The sequence below is a fragment of the Dromiciops gliroides genome, chromosome 1 (genome assembly GCF_019393635.1).
Source record: "Dromiciops gliroides isolate mDroGli1 chromosome 1, mDroGli1.pri, whole genome shotgun sequence".
NCBI lineage: Eukaryota > Metazoa > Chordata > Mammalia > Microbiotheria > Microbiotheriidae > Dromiciops > Dromiciops gliroides.
Genome location: NC_057861.1, coordinates 632,160,650 through 632,178,491, shown reverse-complemented (window position 1 = coordinate 632,178,491; position 17,842 = coordinate 632,160,650). Strand labels below are relative to the sequence as shown.

Sequence of the window (17,842 nt, the reverse complement as noted above, 5' to 3'; positions counted from 1 at the left end):
TTTTCCTTACCGGAAACTTTGTACCTCTGAAGAGGGTCCCTGTGGTCGGGGGGAGGGGGAAGGGGGGTGTCCTGTCCCCATCATCGAAATATCACTCACTGCATTTTGATTTGGAGCCCAGTTTTCTATGCTTTGTATATCTCTAATTTTGAAACCAAAGGTCAAACAATAAAAGATGATGCATTCCCAAGGGCTTCTTGGAGCGCAGAAGAGCTCCCTAGGCCACAGCATATGTTCTGGCCAGACGTCAGGAGGACGATGCAGCAACAACATTCTGAGGTTTTGATTCTGAGAGAACTGGAAGGAACCTCAGGGGCCATTTAGTTCAACCTCCACATTTTACAGACAAGAAAACTGAGGCCCAAGGAGGGGAAATGACTTGCCCTAGGTCACAAGGATAGTGTTGAGGGTGCAGAGCACCCCAGAAGTTCTCTGAGGCACACCAAGTAATCTTCTCTTTGAGAAACTAAACCAGAGGACAGATAGATAAGCAGAGAGATAAGCAGAACCAGATCCGACTGAGCTAGCTTCGGGACCTCCACCCTTCATTCTGATCACCCTCACCCCTGGGGAGATAACTTTGGGTGTGGCTGCAGCCTTTGTGTCCGGAAGAGAGAGATGAGAGATAGCTTGAGAGATCCGTAGCCACCCCTCACCCAACTCCTCTAGCCACCACCAGTGAGGGATGGTCCTCCCTCACTAAAGGAACTCTCCACAGGCAGATGGTCACACCCCCATCAGTCCCCTATAAAAGTACCTGCCGGGTCTCCTGCTGGAGGAGATTGGTACTTCAGAGCCATGTGCTTTGTTCCATACCTATCTCCTCATGAGAAGTCCAAGGATTTCTTTCATGGTTTCCCTCCCCGCCACCTTCCTTCCCTTGCCCCTAAATAAACTACCATCTTATTTTAACTGCTTTTATGTGCAAGAGGGTGTAATTCTTTAAAGAGGAATTCCTAAGAACCCCAAACCCCATACCCCATTTCCCCCATAACATTTGTCTGTGTATGAAGTGGGATTTGGTGCAGACGAAGGAAACTCAAGAGAATTCCTCTTCTGCCACATCCAAATCCAGCCTCCTTCCCCACAGTGGCCACAGTTCAGTCCCAAAGGCAAGAGGATGAAGATGTTGTTCTTCCTGGTTGGGAGGGACACTACTTTACCCTTATTTTCTTTTTACTGATATCTCTTCCACATCACCTTTAGTTACAACAAAACCTTTCCCTTCCCTCCCCATCTCCATCCCCATCCCTCTTCTGATGCAGGCAGGAGTCCCATCTTATTCATGCTACTTAAACTCCATTGACTTTCCCCAAGGCATCTCCTGAAAAGAATGTTTCATTTCTGACTCACTCATGCATGCCCAAGTGTCCTTCCAACCTGGCTTGTGTGTTGTTAGCTAAAAAAAGGTTTCTTGCCCTTCAAACAAGATTAAGAGCTACCCCTAGATAATGATGCTTACAGACAGTTGCTACGATCATTCCATAGCAGTCTGATTCTCTCAATTACCACTATTATTCCTCATCCCTCCATCACAGTTTCCCTCTCCTGACTTCTTTTTTCCTTCCTCTCCCAGAAAATACCTTTGATTCTCTGGAATTCCTTTCACATTGGCCCACCCATCTTTTGATTCAATTCAACCCCACATTTATTATGTGTCTGCTGTGTACAACGTGCCAAAGGGATGAAAGGTTCAAGGATAAAATGACTAAAGGGAAAATAAAATAGCACTTGCCTTCAAGAAGCTTACATTCTATTGAAGGGATACAACATGAACATAACAATAATACAAGAGAACTTGAGAAAGGAGAGCACTAGCAGTGTGTGTGAGTGTGTGTGTGTGTGTGAGAGAGAGAGAGAGAGACACACACACACACAGAGAGACAGAGAGTCAGAGACAAAGAGACAGACAATCAGAGGTACAGGGAATAGGAGTGCAGGGAGAGAGAGGGGAGAGGAGGAGGAGGGAGATCATGGAAGGTTTCACAAGAAGGCAGCATATAAACTGAGCCTTGAAGAAAGATAAAGATTATGACAGGCAAAGAGAAGGGAACAGGGGGGCGGCTAGGTGGCGCAGTGGATAAAGCACCAGCCCTGAATTCAGGAGGACCTGAGTTCAAATCCGGCCTCAGACACTTGACACTAGCTGTGTGACCCTGGGCAAGTCACTTAACCCCCATTGCCCCGGAAAAAAAAAAAAAAGAGAAGGGAACAGATTTCAGCCATGGGAGAGGCCTTTTTTAAAATTATTTTTTATTTTCTCTTTCTTTCTTTCTTTCTTTCTTTCTTTCTTTCTTTCTTTCTTTCTTTCTTTCTTTCTTTCTTTCTTTCTTTCTTTCTTTCCTTCCTTCCTTCCTTCCTTCCTTCCTTCCTTCCTTCCTTCCTTCCTTCCTTCTTTCTTTCTTTCTTTCTTTCTTTCTTTCTTTCTTTCTTTCTTTCTTTCTTTCTTTCTTTCTTTCTTTCTTTCTTTCTTTCTTTCCTGGAGAATTCCATTGTCTTGTTTAGGTCGTCCAAGAAAACCATTCTGATGACCTAGAAAGCTGGCCCTCCAACCTGCCCCCCTCCATCCTTTCATATTCAACCCATTCTCCAAGGCTCACACCTTCCATAAGGACTTTCATGGCCACTCTAACCCACCAATCAAATCCTGCTCTAAGTCATGGAATGTCAGAATTGGAGGCGGGGCTTAGAGACCAAGCATTTTACAGGGCAGGAAACTGAGAGTCAGAAAAGTCCAAGTATTTGCTTGTAAATTAGTAGCAGAGTGAGGATAGAACCCCAGGTTTACCACTTCATGCACTTCTTCTTTTGCATTTATTGTGTGTCTTACAAGGCAGTGGGATGTAAGGGATGGAGAGCAGGCCTGTGTGACCCTGGGCAAACCACTTACTCTCTCAGGACTCTAGGCTCAGAGATGACAGAAAAGGTGTTAGATAGGAGATTTGGTTTTTTTGTCTGTTTTTTGCGGGCAATGAGGGTTAAGTGACTTGCCCAGGGTCACACAGCTAGTGTCAAGTGTCTGAGGCCAGGATTTGAACTCAGGTCCTCCTGAATCCAGGGCTGGTGCTTTATCTACTACACTGCCTAGCTGCCCCCTGGGGAGTTTTCTTATCTGGCAATTTCCTATACCAATGAAGTCACGGATATAGTCCCTATCATTAGAATGTGAGCTCCTTAAGGGCTGATTGTCTTTTGCCTCTTTTTGTAACTCCAAGTGCTCAACACGGTGCCTGGCATATAGTAGGCATTTAATAAATGCTTGCTGGCTGACTGACTGACTGTCCTTACTAGAATCTGAGGATCTGGGTTTGCTTTGGGATATCTTTTAGTCCTGGATCATCAGAACCACGCGGGGCCTGAGATCGTTTGCCAGCTCTCAGAGGAGGCCAACAGTTCCTGGTCCACCTTGGCTGGAATTTGTACTTTCAGGCTTGGGCCTCGGGGATCAAGTGACTCATGAAGGGAAGACTCTCAACCATCTTTCTGAGGCTGGGTATTTGGAACAGAGCCGCCTGTTGTTAGGGCCTGCTCTGACAGAGTAAGAGAAAGAGAAGGGACTCTGTAACATGTGCTTCTTGGCCCCGAGCCTCCATGAGTCCGGCTTGCATGCAGGAGGGTCCTGGGGGTTTGACATTTCCAGAGAACAGCACACGCTGAGATCTGGAACCATCATTAAGCTGCACGTTCGGCAGCAATAAGCCTGAAGGGTGGAGAGCTGGACTGGTGAAAACATCAGCTCCCAGCTGGGTGGACTCCGGTCTGACTTCAGAGACAGTGAAACAGAGCTCCAGGTGGGAGGCTGGGCTTGCTGGCTTCCTTCCAGAGGCCCCAAGAGCTGCACGTGGGACTTGACCACGATCCCAGAGGGTCCTTTCCATGGGAATGAACAGTCTGACCTAGTATGCTGGCTAGGATGTTCCTCAGCCTCCGCGAGGCAGCATGCTGCCAGCTGCCACCCCGTGCCCCAGACGCAGCTGTATGTCAATGGGGCCTACAAGCAAAGGTTCCCACAGCAACGTAAACATGGGCTTCTCCCAGATGTGCCTATAGATTCCTCTTACACCGACATTCCTCCCTGGAACACACAGTGTGTGTCTGGGCAGCTGTATCTAAGCACTGCTCTGGCCACTGCCCAAGTACCCTGAAGGCAACTCAACTGAATGGCAACAGGAACCTCTGACTTCCATTCACAGTGCGGCTCTGGTCTCCAGTGAGTCATCTCTTCTTTACTGGAATAGCATGAGGCCCAGTTTACCCAGGAAAGGCCTGGAGGAGGCAGGTGCTTTAGGGCTATCTCCTCAACTCTAGATTTTGTCAGTGACACCATTTGTCACCCTCCTTTCAACCTCACCCTCCAACTGCTCCCTCTCCCTTTCCTGCATCAAATCCCATGGATTATTCCATGCACACAACTTCATACTAGTTCCTTCTCTATTCCTATCACCCCCAAACCTGGCCCCCTCCTCCCACTGGTGAGTTCCTCTGAGAACCTCCATTTTGGAGAATGTCCCAGGTGGGCCTTCCTTCATTCCCCTCCAAGGCAGCTGCTCACTCTTCAGACTGCACCACCTTACTACAGTCCCTTCCCTGCTCATCCCTTCTGCATTTCAATTCCTATTCATGTCAAGCCTCCCCTTCCCCCATTAGAATGAAAGCTCCTTGAGGACAGGAATTATCTTTCTTTCTGCTTGGATTTGTATCCCCAGGGCTTAACACAAAGCTTGGTGTATAGAGAGCTCATAGTAAGCCCTTCAAAAAAAGGCTACTTGGGGCAGCTAGGTGGCACAGTGGATAGAGTACTGGCCCTGGAGTCAGGAGTACCTGAGTTCAAATCCAACCTCAGATACTTAACACTTACTAGCTGTGTGACCCTGGACAAGTCACTTAACTCCAATTGCCTCACTAAAAAAAAAAAAAAGTCTACTGACTGAATCCAGCCTCCCCGCTTCAGTCTGCCCAATTTTAATCCTGTCATTCTCCAGGCAAAACCCTAACTACATAGACATAGCCAGACATTCAAGGTCCAGCCCAGTCTGGCCATTCCCTATCTATTCAACTTTATCCACCCTTTGTCCCATTTCTATACCATGAAGCTTCAAGTTTAGCCAGATGAACTTCATGGGACATGCTCTTTTCTCTTTTCCTTGCTCCCTTTGCTCACAAATGGGCAAAAGAACACGTTTTATCATTTCAAATACTCCCCATGGTTCAAGGTCCACTAAGTCCTTCCTTCTCTGGGCTAGTGGGATTTCTCCTCTCTCTACCCAGTCTCTGAATTTATGGTCTGTATTGTACCCCCTGGCCCTGGTTTATTAAATTCAGTTTATTGAAGTAGCATTTCACCTATTCATCCTCATTGGGGAAGGTGATCAAACAACAAATTCTCCAGATAAAGCTTACCACTTTAAATGCCAAAGCTTCCTTTAATTTTCACCTCTCTGAATGGAAATCTTTTTGGGAAATACATGCCACTGGGAAAGCTAGGTAGCACAGTAGATAAAGTGCTGAGTCAGGAAGACCCGTGTTCAAATCCAGCCTCAGACACTTGCTAGCTGTGTGACCCTGGGCAAGTCACTTAACCTCCATTTGCCTTAGTTTCCTCATCTGTAAAATGGGGATAACAATGGCACCTACTTCCCAAACTTTTTTTGAGGATCAAATAAACCCTATGTAAATGTTAGCTATTAACACACTATTATTCTTCTTTAAAAAAAAGAATGTTGAGCATAAGTTCCTCTTGCCTTGATGCAGGCTCATTGTTACTCCCGACCCCACAGGGTTGTTGTGAGCAGAGCACTTTCAATGACTACATAACTCTGAGCTGCTGTGTTATGTATTATTGTGCTGGGCTGCGATGCCCCCAGAGATGAGTGATGGGCTTGCTCCCTGGCTGTTTCTCCTGCCTCCAAATAAGCCCTTGTCACACTCAGCCCCCATCAGCTGAACCTTCGCTTTGTTCCTTCCAAATAAAGCACACTTTGCCCTCAAGAGCACAGGAGAACGGCTTGGCTTGGCTCGTCTGGCTCCCCTTGAGGGACAGCCATCCTTGGGAGGGATGGAATTCAGGGGGCGGGCCTGTTAGGATGAGGCCAAGCTGGCCAAAAGAGCCTGCTGGCCTCCTTCAGTGGCTTCTAAAGATTTTCTCTAGGGCAGGCGAAGGTACCACAAAGGCAGCGAAAGGCCCAGAGTCTCATTCAGCATCAAAATGGGACAGCCGTTTCTCATTCTTTAGCAGTTAATGTCACTTCAGGTTCTATTCATTGTTCAAGGAGAGTGGCATGTTAGCAACTACTACAAAGGGGTCCCCTGAGCCCCAAAGAAAGAAACCTAACAGCTTTCATTTACCTTCCCCACTTATCTGCAAGGCTTCAATCTCTGAGCCATGAGGCTGATATGTCAATCTACTGATTGATTTAATAAATATTGAGTGACTACTGTGTGCAGTGCTCTGTGCTTATGTCTGGTTATACCAAAGTGAAAAACAACATAACCCCCAAAGAATTCATTATGGAGTAAGGGTATAAGACCTGTGTGCGAATAATTGTGAGTTAGAAAGTACTAGTTGCTCAGACAAGGTCAAAAAGGGGAGATGGTTTGGAGGGAGGGAGGGAGGGAGGAAGGAATCATTAGTAGCTGAGGGAAAGAAGGAAGGCTTCATGGAGGAAGTGAAACATAATCTGGGTCCTGAAAGAAAAGAAGGATTTTAGCTATTCCAGGCATGGGGATGACATAGGATGACATACACAAATGCACAGAGTAAGGATAGGGCAGCATGAGGTCAAGGAAAAGCTAGGTAGTGAGGAAAATGATTATTAACAACCAATGATGTGGAGCGATCCAGAGTTCCCCCTTTTTCTAAAGTCCTCAGTCTCTGAAGGACATTGCTGATAAAGAGATTGAATGAACTCTCTCCCCAATCTTGTTCAGACCCCACCCAGCCTTACAGGGAATTTAAGTTTTTTTATTAAAAAAAATTTTTTTTTTGTGGGGCAATGAGGGTTAAGGGACTTGCCCAGGGTCGCACAACTAGTGTCAAGTGTCTCAGGCCAGATTTGAATTCAGGTCCTCCTGAATCCAGGGCTGGTGCTTTATCCACTGGGCCACCTAGCTGCACCCCCCCCCCCCGGGAATTTAATCTAAGGAGAGGAGATGATTGTCCACTCCGTTGGGTTGGCAATATGAATTCTTTGAATAGATTGACCAAGGCTGGGCCCTTACTGAAATGGGTCCACCTCTCATAGTAATATTTATATTCTCACTCTCTCTTTACTTGTTTATCAGAGTTGAACACCCACTCTCCAAAAGCATATATACAGGGAGCCCTCCACCATGAGGGGCCTGGCATTTGAGAGTGTCACTGACCCTTTTATTAATAAAATGCTAGTGGGGGCAACTGGGTTGCGCAATGCATAGACCACCACTCTTGGATTCAGGAGGACCTGAGTTCAAATCCGACCTCAGACACTTGATACTTACTAGCTGTGTGACCCTGGGAAAGTCACTTAACCCCCATTGCCTCACCAAAATAAATTAATTAAATTAAATGCTAGCATCACTCCTAAAATAATTAATTGCCCAGAAACTGTCTCTCAAGCTTTTTAAACATCACAGTAGTATAGTTTGTCTAATATAATCAGTGTAAAATAAGGCTAGTAAGGTAGGTGGGAGCCAGTTGGAGAAGGATTTTAAATACTGAAGTAACAGTCACAATAATTAACATCGATATAGATTTTAAAGTTTGCAAAGCACTTTCCGTGCGTTAACTCTAACAACACTGATTTAGATCATTGATTTAGATCTAGGAGGGGCCTATGGTCCTAGGAGATCTCGACTCAAAACTCTCCTACTCCATAAAATCTAGTGGCTCCCTGTTACCTTCAGGGTCCACTACAAAGTCCTCTGGCATTCAAAGCCCCTGCCACCTCTCCAGCCCCAGTGATGCTGGCCTCCTGGCTGCTCCATCTCCCCACTGGAGGCATTTTCTCTGGCTGTCTCCATGCCTGGAATGCTCTCCCTCCTCATCTCCCCCTACTAGCTCCCCTGGCTTCCTTCAAGTCCCATTGTCATTAAGGATGCCAGCAGATACAGAAGGAAGAGAAGGACTAAACTGGGTACAGGGATCATAAGAGGAAGGTGGGAAAGTCTCCCCAGAGATGAGGAGAAATGATGAGACATAGCTCAAAAGGACCTCTGAGATCATTTGACAGGAGAGCGTCTGAGGTACAGAGAGGAGAAGTAAAGGTCCCATAGGTGGTAAATAATAGAGTAAACACTTAAATCCAAGGGCACAGAAGGTATGAAGTTCAAAAAGGAAGAAACTGTTACATGACTGTCAAGAAAACAAAGGTCAAAGGTTTCAGCAGGAAACGAGGAGTATGCCAACTGTTCCCCATGGTTCTGAGTCTAAGACCATGAGATGCGACCAGCACTTGAGATGCAAGTGACATGACCTCAGGGGAAAACCAGGTTTCCTTTAATTTGAGGTGTCTGTGAGAGGATAAAATAGAGTTTGTTTACCAAAAAAGGATGTTCCAAAGATGTGGTAAAAGAGGCTAGTGGAGAAGCATGAAACTGAGGAGAATTATGGCTGAGTTATATAGGAATCAGAGGCATCATGGGGCAAGAGAAAGAATGCTAGACTTATAGACAGGTGAGGCCTGGGTCGGAATCACAGCTCTGACACTCATTAGCTGGGTGATCTGGGCAGGTCATCTTATATCTTCGAGTCTTAGTTTCTTCATCTGAAAAACTGGGGTAATAATACTTGGGGAAAGATAGAGATAATACTCAATATTTGTGCTACCTACCTCACCAGGCTGTTGGGAGGGAAGCATTTTGTAGATCTTAAAGCCCTATACAAACATGAGTTGTTATTATTACAAAAGCAAGGGGCAAAGTAGCTGGGGAAAAGGGTTTTAAGCAATAAAGCATATGGGGAACTGTATATGGGGAAAGCATCAGGAAGGACTTGCTAGCTACAAGGCAGGAGAAGACCAAATGGGGAGAAGCTTATAGACCAGCTCAGTTGTCAGCTTTTGTAACCCTGAGTCATAATGGTAATAGGAAGAGAAGATGTCAGTTGACAAACATTTATTAAGCATTTATTCTATGCCCAGCACTGTGGTAAGCACTAGGGATACAAAGAAAGGCAAAAACATGGCTCTTGTTCAAAAGGAACTCACATCCTAAGACATTACAGCCGGTGACTGGCGGTCACAGCCGCAGTTCCCAAACCCTCTGCATATTTGAGAAGGAAATTATTTAACTGATTCTATAAACATCTGGTTCTGAAATAAAGATAGTGAGGGAATCTGGGGAAAGGAGGAGATAAATTCATCCCTGACTACAGAAAAATCACTAACCTAAGGACAGCTCCAAATAGGGGGCTCTTTTTAAGTGAAGTAAGTCCCACTTAGTCACATCCTCAGCACTGGTCCTGCAAAATGTCTTGCAAAATGCAGCAAAAATAGGAGAGGGTTATCCTGGATAACTGTAACACTAAGGACTCCCTTCAAGTTTCCAGGCACTCTTCTGAGCTCTAATGCCTTCTTATTGGTGCTGGGAAGTAACTAATGTACTTCACCAGCCTTTTTTACATTGTAAGGTGAGCTGTCTCTTCTAGAAAAGTTACATTTGCATACTTATTTGATACAATTTTCAGCCACTAACTTCTAACTCCTTAGAAGTTGGAAGAAAGGTAGACTGGAATTTCAGGGGCAATGTTTAATTAAGAGTCAGTCCTTTTTGGCAGAAAGGTATTCAAAGGGAAGAGTAGGAAGTAGGAAGCCTTCTCCTTGATGGAAAAGAAGACTGTATTGGACAGATGCTCAGGAGCAGAAAGACAAATGGATGTCAGGACCAAATTACAGAGCATTTGAGAAGCTGAAATGTTCATTGAAGAGTCATCTTTTTTTTTTCTTTTTTTGGGGGGGTGGGGCAATGAGGGTTAAGTGACTTGCCCAGGGTCACACAGCTAGTGTCAAGTGTCTGAGGCTGGATTTGAACTCAGGTCCTCCTGAATCCAGGGCCAGTGCTTTATCCACTGTGCCACCTAGCTGCCTCCAGTAATTATTTTTGTTAACTAATAATTTCGGGGAGAGGGGGCAGGGCAATGAGGGTTAAGTGACTTGCCCAGGGTCACACAGCTAGTAGAAGAGTCATATTCTATCCAAGCTAGGAAGGAACAAGGACAGGCAACAGAGATTCCCTATGGAGGAGGATAGGAAGAAAGAAGTCAGAAGGATGAGTGCCACACAGCCAGAAAAAGGAAGGAAAAAGTCCGAGAAGGAACACTGACTGGCCTGGTACCCTAGAAACATTTGCTAAAAGGCTTGCAGGAAAGTATCATCACAGCCTACAGGATCTGTACAAATGAGAAAGGAAGTGACCATTCACAGAAGCTTCAGCATACCAATGGAGAAAGAGAATCACAGACCACTAATTCCCAACACAATTACTACAGTACACTGAAGTGAGGGTACAGAGTCCTGAATGCAAACTCAGAAATTGGAAATGGAGAAACATTCCCCAACGCACAGCAAAAAAGGCAGCACTCAAGTCTGAAAGTCAGAAGGCTGATTGATATCATCTACACCTTTGGAAACCAATCAAGGTCAGGTCTGGGGGGGGGGGGTAGCCCCAGCTTGTCACTTTATTCTTCCCACGGTGCCATGTGCCAGGCATGCTCCCCACAGCCACCAATTCACACGTACTTTGGCAATGGCTTGGACCACAGTCAGTTGAACAGCCCAGATACAGTCCATAGCTTAAGGGCTCTGAGTCTTCATGCAGAGACAGGCCAGATCATAACATTCCTCACAAACACCACATAACCTGAAGCTAGGATAGAAAAGATTTTTTTCTCCCCATTCCCAGGTAGGGGAGTGACTCTCCTAACTTCCATCTTGTCACTGCCCTGGCAGCTCAGCCTCTAGTCTGTTAGGACCTTTACCTATTTACCTTCTAATACAAGAATAGCTCTAACCATCAACCCTCCCAGCCAAATCTATGATGGCCAGCTTCCTCCTTACCCACCCACCCAGTAACAACGCTGAAGCATCTACCCTCCCCTTTCCAGTTCCAGCCCCATTCTTTTTTTTTTCTTTTTTCTTTTTTTTGGTGAGGCAATGGGGGTTAAGTGACTTGCCCAGGGTCACACAGCTAGTAAGTATCTATCAAGTGTCTGAGGCCGGATTTGAACTCAGGTCCTCCTGAATCCAGGAGTGGTGGTCTATCCATTGCGTCACCCAGTTGCCCCCACTAGCATTTTATTAATAAAAGGGTCAGTGACACTCTCAAATGCCAGGCCCCTCATGGTGGAGGGCTCCCTGTATATATGCTTTTGGAGAGTGGGTGTTCAACTCTAATAAACAAGTAAAGAGAGAGTGAGAATATAAATATTACTATGAGAGGTGGACCCATTTCAGTAAGGGCCCAGCCTTGGTCAATCTATTCAAAGAATTCATATTGCCAACCCAACGGAGTGGACAATCATCTCCTCTCCTTAGATTAAATTCCCGGGGTGGGGGGGGCACCTAGCTGCCCCCAAGCCCCATTCTTCCCAAAAAGTGAAGACAAGGACCACCCCCTTTCTTTATCCAGGAATATCCCCGCCCCCCGCCCCACCCCAGCTCGAAATGTCACCGAACCTCTCCCTTCCATCCTGTGACTACAACAGTATCCCATTCCCAGCCTTGAATGGTCTTGACCCCATTGCCTGACCCACCTCACCAAATATGAGACAACTCTAACCTACTCCTCAGCCTTCGAGGGTCCTGCCAGCCTTGGTCCTTCCCCAAGTCTGTGATGACCCTGACACCCCAGAGGCAGGGCTGACCCCCCAGATTCCAGCCCATACAGCTCAGTTCCCTCTTTTGAGTGAGTGATGGTCCAAGGGACCCTGACCACCCCATCTCCAGTCTCGATGGATGTGACAACTCCCACCTTCCCCCCAATCTGGGACGGCTGGGCCCTACCCACCAAGGTGAAGACTGCCAGACTCCCCCTTCCCCGTCCCGGGGCGACCCCGACCACCCCCAAGTCCCTTTCTCAAAATCTGACAGTTAAGGGCGGACGCCGGGTCCTCGGGGATCATGCAGCCCATTAAACGCCAAAGCTCCCCGGCCTTGCGTGTGCTGCCTCGCGGGGACTCACCCTTCAGCTGCTGCCCGAAAGCGGAGGCGGCGGAATAAGCCCCTTCCTCCGGGCACATAGTGACCCCCTTAGTCCTCCTCCTCCTCTTGCCGGGAAGGGGGCGGGGTGCGCGAAGCCGGAACCGCGCGGAAACCGTGTTGTCTGGACCTTGTAGTCCTTCCGCCTCATCGATCTCAGCAGCCACTGGAAGGGATTACTTGAAGAAAACTACAATTCCCGGCGGCTCGCGCGTAGCCAGTCCTGATTGGAGACAGCAAAATCACTCTATGTTACAATTTGGCTTGTTATTGGCTTTGGTTCACCAGCCATCCCGATCAGACCCAATAGTAAGGCGAAGTTTCGGTTCTCGTGGCTGGAAGTGGCCCCGCTGAGAAGGCACGCTAGCTATCGTCAGATTGGTGAACTAGAGTCGAAACGACAGCCCGTGCGACTGCGAGCTGCGGTAATCACGGGGCAGAGGGCCAAGGGGCATTGGTGGGCGGTTACTTCCGGCGGACATAGTCCAATCATGGAGCCAAAGAGCCAGTCCCCTATAAAAACCAGAAGAGGCGGGCTCCTCATTCTTTCCGTGTTCTTGCGCCTTTTTGGAGTGGAGATGGAGCTCGTGAAGTCCTGTTGCGAACCTCAGCTCAGTAGGGCCCCGCTGCTTCCGAGTTTGAGGCAGGGATTGGCGGTGCCTGCTGGCCTCACCCTTCCTCTCTCACCCTTTCGGCCCATCCTCCTGCAAGTGGAGCTCTCCTGCGGCGCCGCCGGACGGTCGAGGTGAGCGGGGCCTCTGGCTGGGCGGGCTTTCCCTTATTACCTATGCCCGCCACGTGGAGCGAAAACGAGATTGTCGTCCACTCTGCTCCTTTTATAGATGGGGAAGTTGAGGTCTGGAGAAGGGCACGACATCTGTCCGGGGTCAAAGTTAGGCAGCACCAGCTTTGCTGTCAGGCCGCTTATGAAATTGGGGGTGGGGGAAGAGGATTAAAATTTGCCCCTCCGCCACCACGTGCTCCTTGCCAAAGGCATTTTCATTTTTATTTGTCTGCTTTCCGGGAGGCCTGGTCTGGTAACTTGGTGATTAAGGTGGGCTACTGATTGGGGATTCAGGAGCAAGTTTCTCATCCTAGGGATCCTCTTTATAAGGGGGAGACGAGAGACCCTCTCTATCTCACCTCCGGCTATGGGCATGAATAAGCTCGGGCTGCTCGCGAGAAAGTTCATGGCCACGGGCCCCGAGGTAAAATCCCCTTGCTCTAGCCTAGGAGAACTGGATCCGCTGTGCACACTGACTTTGGCCCTTCTTTGTAGCCCTAGTGCTTTAGCACAGGCCCTGGCGCATAGTAGGGGCTTTAGTAAATGTGTGTTGACTGCCCTGACTCTTGGTGCCCAGGTGACTCCATGAGTCACGGAGTAATCAATCCAGGTAATGAGAGTTTGGTTGGGGAAAGTCTGGGGCAGTAAGCCTGAGCCTGGGACGCTTAGAAAGCAGTTCGAGTGCAGCTTATTTGCTGCCACCTAGTGGGAGAGCACAGGAGGATTTTTTTTTTTTTAAAGCTTAGGGAATATCATTTTTCCTGTTCAGAGTTATCAGCTAACCTGATCTCAGGTAGGTCCTGGTAATTCTACAGTTGCTTGTAAAAGTATTCTTCTTCTCTGAAATGAGCACCCGGCATATAGTAAACCTGACTTTGAATTAACATAGGTCATTTGCCACAACTTCTCTGTAGCCAGTGATGAAATACACATTTCTGACACCTCGTATGAGTATTGCCAATGTCAATACCTGATTATACTTAAGATCTGAGGCTGCAATTTTATCTGTCGTCTTCTACTCAGGAACTGCAATTTGTTCAGAGTTTTATTCAGGTGAATTGTAGAAAATAACTGGGGTTTGGTTTGGTTTGTCAATGAGGGTTAAGTGACTTGCCCAAGGTCACACAGCTAGTAAGGGTCAGGTGTCTGAAGCCAGCTTAAACTTGAATTTGAACTTGGGTCCTCCTGACTCTAGGGCTGATGCTTTATCCACTGCGCTACCTAGCTACCCCCAATAACTGTGTTGTTTAAACTTTTAGGTGTACCCTGTGCTGTGGATGAACTACCAAACAGGTGAGATTTGTACATGTTTTTGTTTTTAAGATAGTCTGAGCCTGTGATGAGACATTCCCATTTCTGACACCTCGTATGAAACCTGCATTATGCAGTTTGATTATATAGCAAGGCTGAGGCTCAATAAAGATTATAATTAATTGGACATGAATTGAAAAATGAGTGGCAGGAAGTCAACAGCCTCTTGAGAATTGTTCCTTCTAAATATATGTTGTTGTTTTTAATAGATTCTAGGATGATATCAAGCTACAATTTCTCCTACATGCATTTCTGTTTGTGTTGTGGGTTAAAGTTTTAGAGCTGGGGGTGGGACCAAAACCTTTGAAGATAAATCCAGTCTGCCCATGGTGAAAAGGGAATTTGGTGGTGGGTCTAACTAGTAGCTGACAACAGGTAAATAGCCATTCACTGTATAAAATTCTCAAACCTTTATATCTAAAATGAAAAGCCTGGCATAGCTCCATGCTGAAGCAACCTTCTACTTCCCAGAGTTTATGCTTCATCCCTCTCCTGGATATCCTCTAAATGAATTACACATAGCACATATCAGGCCAAAGCCCTGTTTGCCAGATTGGAGCCTCATCTAGATGCCTCACCTCAGGAATGCAGCCCAGAACCCAAGGACTTGCTAGCAGATATCTCAGGACCTGTACAACAAAAGCCACTGACGCCAAACCTAGGTTCCCCAGCCTGTTTTAAGATGCTGCCTCTGCCTCAGTTACAAACTGGAGATAGTAGCGCCTACCTCCCAGGGTTGTTGTGAGGAACAAATGAGAGAGTATTTGTATGGGACATAGTATGTGCTTAATAAATGCATCCTTTATATTATGTAATAGATTTATACATAATGCTTGTTTTCCTTCCCAATCTTAGGAGAGTATGAGTGCAGTATCACTCACACCTTTCCATTGACCACCTCCAGCTATTCTGTGCCCTAGTGCAGGTGTCTGGGCTTGCTTGAGTTTGCAGGGAGCTGGTGTCTGAGCTCAAGATTAGGCAAATGGCACCCTTAGTTTGCATTGGCATTGCTTGGTTGGTATCTTGTTATACAGGTTGAGCCAAAAATCAAGAAAAGGGGTCTGATGTTTTAATAACTTTGAAAATTGTTTTATTTATTTTTCTTTATAGATTTTAAAAAGAAGACCCTGGAGATTAGCCATGCAAAAATTCACAATCAAACAGTGAACACAAATTGTGAAATTTTACTATTAAAACCAAGGATCAGGGGCGGCTAGTTGGCACAGTGGATGAAGCACCGCCCCTGGATTCAGGAGGACCTGAGTTCAAATCTGGCCTCAGACACTTGACACTTAACTAGCTGTGTGACCTTGGGCAAGTCACTTAACCCCCACTGCAGGGGGCCCCCCCACCCCCAAAAGGGGAAAAAAACCAAAAACAAGGATCAATCTGACCCAACAAGCATATTGTAGCCATTGTGACATAAAAGATTCTCCAAGCATATTGATTATTTGAATCAACATTTGGTTGCTTTGAGGAACAGGGTTCAGTAAGTGACCTTTCATGAACAGGCAGACCCTGTTCAGTTAGTAATGAGGCCACAGTTGAGTGTGTAAGGAAGTGTTGCTGAAGACCCAAGTGCTGTGGATGAACTTAACCACCAAACAGGTGAGATTTGTACATGTTTTTGTTTTTAAGATAGTCTGAGCCTGTGATGAGACATTCCATTTCTGACACCTCGTATGAAACCTGCATTATGCAGTTTGATTATATAGCAAGACTGAGGCTCAATAAAGATTATAATTAATTGGACATGAATTGAAAAATAAGTGGCAGGAAGTCACCAGCCCCTTGAGAATTGTTCTTTCTAAATATGTGGGTGTTTTTTGTTTTTAATAGATTCTGGGATGATATCAAGCTACAACAATTTCTCCTGCATACATTTCTGTTTGTGTTGTGGGTAAGTTAAAGTTTTAGAGCAGTGGGGGGGAGGGACAGACATGGACACAGTGGACAAAAACCCTTGAAGATAAATCCAGTCTGCCCATGGTAAAAGGGCAGTTTGGTGGTGGATCTGAACAGTAGCTGACAACAGGTAAATAGCCATTTACTGTATAAAATTCTCAAACAGCTGAAGCCTCTAGGTTATGCCCACAGATTGCAATATGCAGTCAGATTTCAGGAATTAGCATGGGGAGATCCTGCATTTATCCACCAGCTGATAATGTCAAATGAAGTACATTTCCATTTGAATGGCTTCATTACCAAACAAAACTGCAGGATTTGGGTTTTGGAAAAATCCTAGGACAGTTCACCAATGGGAATTGCACCCACTTGAGTGTAGTCTGGTGTGGGTGACGTCAGAAGAAGTGAGCCCTTATTTTTTTGAAGACCATGTTGGGAACCCTGTCAGTGTTACAGGAGATGGTGATTGAAAATTTCTTAGTCCCAGCAATTCAAGATAAACATGACATGTGGTTCCAGTGGGATGGAGTGACAGCTCACACACCAGAGGGCTGAATAATTTCTCTGGTTGCAACATAACCTGGCCATTGCATTCTCCAGATCTTAGGGCTCCTGATTTCTTCCCGTGGGGCTATCTCAAAGAAAAAGTTTGTTAGCAAGACTCAGACACTCCAAGAGCTGAAGAATGGTATTCGGGCCAAAATCAGTCCTGGAACCTGAAACACTAAGAGGTGTCATGGAAGAGGTTTAGGAAGGCCACGTTTGTGTGGAGCAGAAAATGGACATTTATAAGATTTGATTTTTCACACATGATATAAATTCTGGTATTGCGAATTAAAAACAAAGGAGTTATTAAAAATTGAAACCCCTTTGACTTTTCGTTCGCCCTTTATATTATGTCATTAATTGTAATTGAAGTTCTTCTGAATAAACTGAAAATTGGTAAATTACCACTTAATTTTCTTAAATCTGTCACTGGGTGGGCCATTGGTACCAATGTTCTCAAAGGATTTAGAATTGGAAAGGACCCTTAGACCATCTAAGGGACCTCAGTGATTAAACTTGAATAAGAGTCCCCTCTGTAGTATAGCAGACAAGACTGAGAAATGGACATTGCCAACTTCAAAATATCTCTTCTCCCCCCCCCCCCTTTTTTTTTTTGGCGGGGCTATGAGGGTTAAATGACTTGTCCAGGGTCACACAGCTAGTGTCAAGTGTCTGAGGCCGGATTTGAACTCAGGTCCTCCTGAATTCAGGGCCAGTGCTCTATCCACTGCGCCATCTAGCTGCCCCTCCTATAATCACATTTTTAAAAAGGAATTGAAAGACTTTATATATCCACTCCTGGTTTGCTGAAGGTTATATCTAGTAGAACCAGTATCTGCTTTAAAACACAGTAATGCCATTCTTTTGATATCCTTGTTTCCTGACTAGGCCTGGAAAGAGATCGTCAATTTTTTTACAGCAGTCCCTTATGAGTTGGGCCCTACAGATCTTCCCAAGTTGAGTGCCAATTTGAAACAGCAAACAGAGCCAAATTTATGGTCATCCCCTTAACTGAATTGTTTTTGGAAAGAAGTGTGAGCTGGGCAATCTCTTTGGGAGTTTGCCAGTTAGATTGTTGTAGGAAGCAAAAGGGCAAAGCAGTGTACAAGTTAGGTTGGAAGAAGGT

The 17,842-nt window shown here is 46.0% G+C and overlaps 1 protein-coding gene, 1 long non-coding RNA gene and 3 other non-coding genes across 9 annotated transcripts in view; 4 read left to right on the top strand and 1 right to left on the bottom strand.

The window, feature by feature from the left end:
* Positions 1–12,304, bottom strand: part of TRAF7 (TNF receptor associated factor 7) — a 60,368-nt gene extending 48,064 nt beyond the window's left edge. For all 5 annotated transcript variants that reach the window (XM_043977539.1, XM_043977538.1, XM_043977542.1 and 2 more), the window contains exon 1: positions 12,154–12,304. The gene's annotated coding sequence lies outside the window, so the exon portion shown is untranslated. The remainder of the gene's footprint in view (positions 1–12,153) is intronic.
* Positions 12,305–12,580: 276 nt separating this feature from the next.
* Positions 12,581–17,107, top strand: LOC122735795. The gene is made up of 5 exons (XR_006354148.1): positions 12,581–12,915; positions 14,214–14,247; positions 15,376–15,873; positions 16,105–16,165; positions 16,771–17,107. It is a non-coding gene; the product is annotated as an uncharacterized LOC122735795 (long non-coding RNA).
* LOC122737770 lies at positions 13,867–13,950 on the top strand. The gene has a single exon (XR_006354547.1). It is a non-coding gene; the product is annotated as a small nucleolar RNA SNORD60 (small nucleolar RNA).
* Positions 14,286–14,369, top strand: LOC122737768. Its single transcript, XR_006354545.1, has one exon. It is a non-coding gene; the product is annotated as a small nucleolar RNA SNORD60 (small nucleolar RNA).
* Positions 15,912–15,994, top strand: LOC122737769. Its single transcript, XR_006354546.1, has one exon. It is a non-coding gene; the product is annotated as a small nucleolar RNA SNORD60 (small nucleolar RNA).
* Positions 17,108–17,842: the final 735 nt, after the last annotated feature.